This window comes from Ornithodoros turicata, chromosome 2, assembly GCF_037126465.1.
Source record: "Ornithodoros turicata isolate Travis chromosome 2, ASM3712646v1, whole genome shotgun sequence".
In the NCBI taxonomy this organism is placed as follows: domain Eukaryota; kingdom Metazoa; phylum Arthropoda; class Arachnida; order Ixodida; family Argasidae; genus Ornithodoros; species Ornithodoros turicata.
This window is the reverse complement of record NC_088202.1, coordinates 69,757,336-69,761,920: the sequence shown is the minus strand read 5'-3', so window position 1 is coordinate 69,761,920 and position 4,585 is coordinate 69,757,336. Positions and strand designations below refer to the sequence as shown.

Genomic DNA, 4,585 nt, shown 5'->3' with positions numbered 1-4,585 from the left:
CTGTGACTTGGCCTGGCTTGGATTGTGCTTCAACTGGATCTTTAGCGCGCTACAATCAAACACAAGGCAACGTCTGGTAACAATGGGGTATCTAAGGGCGGCCTCCGGCATTGCACGCATCGGGATAGGGACAAATACATGGGAAAATGGCGACCTTGGGGGACCTGGTTGCGCCCGTGTTTGGGTGATAGTAGGGCGTTCTTTGGCGTGTGTGTGTGTGCCTTCCCTTTTATTGAGCATGTCATGCGATTCATGTGCGATGCGCTGTGGACTAGGACACGGCCGGTGAGAGGTATACCACGTTTTTGTTTCTTTGTTGTTTCGCGGGACAATGCGTCATTATGGACTGTTTCCCTCTTCGTTTTCTTTTTTCTCTCTCTGTTTCATAGCCCCTTTTTGTCTTCACTGCGTCATGCGACACGTGTTGTTACGAAAGGAATTTGATGAGATGCCATGCCCGTGCCGTTTTTGTGCGTATGTTTAGATAATACCGACAGAAGACTCTGGTTCTTTTCCCCCTTTTACTGAACATGATGCCACACATGTTGTTTCAGAAGGACTTTGACGAGACGCCCAGGCCTTTTTTGTGGGGAACCGGTCCACTCGTCACAACCCCACTCGTCACCGGAAGACTCGTCACAGGATAATTGGTCACACCGGCCCTCTGGTACGAGGTCCTTTTGTCACCGGAACACTTGTCAAGGGGGGCGGTTCGTCACTGGAACACTGGTTGCAAGGTTGACTCCATTCCAAAGGGAATGCGTTTCACTGTGTTTTACCAAAGGGATTACTCCAGTGCCCGCCCCGGATTCCGAAGACCACTGAGCGTACAAATTTCACGTCTTTGCTAAGGGCACGGAGAGCATGGAAGTGACGAAAACTCAGCGTGGGGCTCCGTTGCTACTCTACCAGGCATTTTCCTACACAGTTAGTAGAAAGTGCAGTTCTGGTATTTATTGGGTATGTCGAGATCGTGCGATCTGCAAGGCAAAGTTAACTACTGACGAGTCCATTAGCGTTGTCGTGCGGGTAACTGGTATTCACACTCATGCTGGAGATCCAACTGAAATCAACCTACTCAAAGTCCGTCAGATCATGAAGAGAAAAGCAGGTAGGATATTTTTTCTTTTTGTATGCTGGGAAGGTGGCAGTGTGGCTGTTCTTTTATGCATTCTTGCATTGCAGAGAATGGAAGCGACCCACCTCATCGAATCCTACTTGATGCCGCCGGATGATGCCGCCTTGATTCCCGGATGCCTTCGCCAAGCACGCTGAAACGTACCATTCAAAAGCAGAGACAAGCGCACCAAAATCCATACGTTCTCCCAAAGCTGTGAGAAGACTTAATTCTACCAGACGAGTACAAGGTAATTTAAGTCTTTGTACCATGAAGTTCTATTGAACTACCCTAGTTCGTCCATTCAGGACAATCCGTGTTATATCGTTTCCAGGTGTCGGGTCTACACGATGAGCCCTTCCTTGCTTATGACAGCGGTTCTGGAGACAAGGACCGTCTTCTGGTTTTCGGCACTCCGAAAAATTTTGAGCGCCTTTCTACTGCGAAGGCATGGTTCATGGACAGAACTTTCAAGGTGACGCCGTCGCTATTCTACCAGGTGTACACGGTGCATGGGATGTACCACGGTGCTGTGATCCCACTTCTCTACGCTTTGCTTCCGAACAAGAAGGGGGAAACCTACAGGCGGTAAGCTTCGCATATATCCATAACATAGCTTCGAGTTCTCGCATGTCACAAACTATAGCATCACTTTCATTACCTTTTCAGACTATGTTCGGTTCTCTCCTGCCTCATGTCAGACGTTGAAGTCGAAGTAATCTACTACGACTTCGAGGCGGCCGTGATCGCAGCTTGTGGCAGGCATTTCTCTCAGGAGAGGGTTCAAGGATGTTTTTTCATCTGTGCCAGTCGGTGTACCGGAAGCTGTGCAAGTTGGGCATGCAAGCACGCTACAGTCAAGACGAAGATTTTGCTGTTCAGGTGATTACGTCCCATTCTCTAAGTTTGAAGGTAACCCATAATCATAGTGATAGTCTAATACTTCGTTCGGCTTACCATGTCATAAAGCATTTTTTGCATTTATTTGTTTGCTTTTCCACGCTCATTTCGTTTCTTATTTAATTTGGTCAGTACGCTTCATTCATCTGCGTATTTGGATTATTATACTCATGGTATATATATCTACGGTGCAGAAACAACCAGTTGCGTCGCTGCTTCTTTCCTTCATGTGCCATAAACGAAAGCTGATTTAAGAATACAGATGGTCACAGGAGAACGAAGGGCGCATACCAAGCCCAATACAATCTTCCATCTACGTATATACCAATAAGTACTGTCTTTTCCAGATGCGAATGTTACCCGCGTTGGCGTTCCTGCCACCTGCCGAGGTTCCAGATGCTTTTGACGAGCTTCTCGAGGTTTTTCCTAGTGAGGCCACCGATCTGGCCATGTACTTCGAAGACACCTACGTTGGCCGCCGAAGGCGCAATGTAGTTCAGACAGCCATGTTTCCACCTAGCCTATGGTCCGTGCATGATGCCGTGCAGCAAGATATGCCACGGGCGAACAACTCTGTCGAAGGCTGGCATCGAGGCTTCCAGGTGTGTTACAGTTCCTTTGGTCCTCAATAAGCAATGTTTTAATATGTTGCAGTCGGTATGTTTCCGTATGATGTTTATATTAACCTGCACTTTTGTTGCTTCTTGTTGCAGTCGAACGTCGACTGCTGCCTCCCCAACCTCTGGGCCTTCCTGAGGTGCTTCAAGGATGAACAAGCATTGCAGGAAATGAAAATGGCCCAGCTAGACGCGGGACAACAGCGGCCGCGTCTCGCACGGAAATATAAAAATGTTAATGAGCGCATTTCCAGGGTTCTAGAGGAGCACTCCAGCGGATCTCCTCCTTGCACTCTTCAGAATATTGCAAGAAATATCCGGTTTTGAGTCCCATGTTGTATAGGCCCGTGCAAGCTTAATAAAACCGCATTTGTTTGTTCTCTTTAAACCGTGCCGTGGCATCTTGTTATATTTATTTCAGTTATAGCGTCATGTTTTGATCATAGCTGACAACACTGGTTACTGAATCATTCATAGGAACAAAAAAAAAGTAAATTTGTAGTTCTACAGTCAAAATCCACGCCGTGACACGAATGTTCACTGTGACGATTATTCCGGCGTGACGGCAGTTCCTCGTACGAGATGCCCTGTGACGAGTTGGCCTGTGACGACCGGGCTTGTGACGAGTTCTCCTAGACGCGTTTTTGTGCGTATGTTTGGTAATGCTGGCTAATGACGAAAGAAGACTACTTTTTTTATGGTTTCTTTCATTAAACTTTTGGTGGCACCGTACCGCTGTCAATCGACTGGGCGCGCATCATCTTTCTATATGAAACCAGGAGACGCATGCAACTGACCACAGCAGGCTGCGAAATTAATGCACATGACATTTATTGCAAGGAACTGCATGGACAGGCTTTTGTTGGCGATGACAACAGTACATGTGGTCGAGGGCGGTCCTCTGAAACCCGTGCCGTAATGCCTCGGTAGTGGAGTACACTGTTGTTTTTATATGCTGTAGCATATCATGATGCGTGCTCATGCAAAATGACATCCGACTGTCATTTTACAGGATTAATGGTTCCGGGACATTTCATCGAACGTCGTTTGGTCGAGAGCCATTTGATCGAACGCGGGACATTTGGTCGAAAGCCATTTGATCGAACGCCGTTTGATCGAAACGGCAACGGTCGTTTGGTCGATTTTTTTATTGGTTCGCTTGTAGCGTTGATGAAACAAAAAGCAAGAAGAAAAACAAAAGAAAGCGTGAGTCCTAAATGCTGTTATCTTAAGGAATATTTAACTCTGTGTAGTACGCTACCTAATGGCCTGACATTCCTTTCTTTCGACTGTGGGACGGAATGTTCAAGAACATTGGGGGCACATACGCCATTGCAAGTCACCAGTTCAGACCGGAAACGATGGACTACAATTCGCTACGCTGCGAGGGTCTAGAAGCTGAAGAGATACTGAAACAAAGAAAGCGCCGGTTCCGCGTAAACCACCCACCATTTTCGGCGTTTTGACCCCTCTTTTCTCCTTGTAGGAGAATAATCCGCATTCACTGAGCGACCCAAAGACGACTTCACAACACAAAGTTCAGTGACAAAAAGTTCGTTGTGCAAAGATAAGAGGTCAGAACGGCTTAAGAGGAAAGAATAGAACGAATTCTTGGTTCCATTGTATGATCAAGTATAGCACGTGTCTAGTTGTGTTCTTTTTAAGCTCGTCCTATCTCAAACTTTATAACTCCCTCCGATGTTTTCTGTAAAAAATCCAAGTCATAAGGTATAAGTGTTTGCCTTTATATCTGTTGCCGTGAGTTCCTGTAGTACACTTGATGTACGTACTGGACCGTAAGGACGCTGGACTGATGTCTGTTATGATTTCGTTAGTTTGGGATGCGCCTATTTGCCTCTTGCGTACCACGGCGCACTGAGCAAAGCAATGCAAGCATATCGGGTGTCCGCCCATTTCATCGAACGCCGGTTCGTCGAACGACGTTTCATCG

The 4,585-nt window shown here is 46.8% G+C and overlaps 1 pseudogene; it reads left to right on the top strand.

The window, feature by feature from the left end:
- The first annotated feature begins 1,253 nt into the window (after positions 1 to 1,253).
- Positions 1,254 to 2,961, top strand: LOC135384756 (uncharacterized; annotated as a pseudogene).
- Positions 2,962 to 4,585: the final 1,624 nt, after the last annotated feature.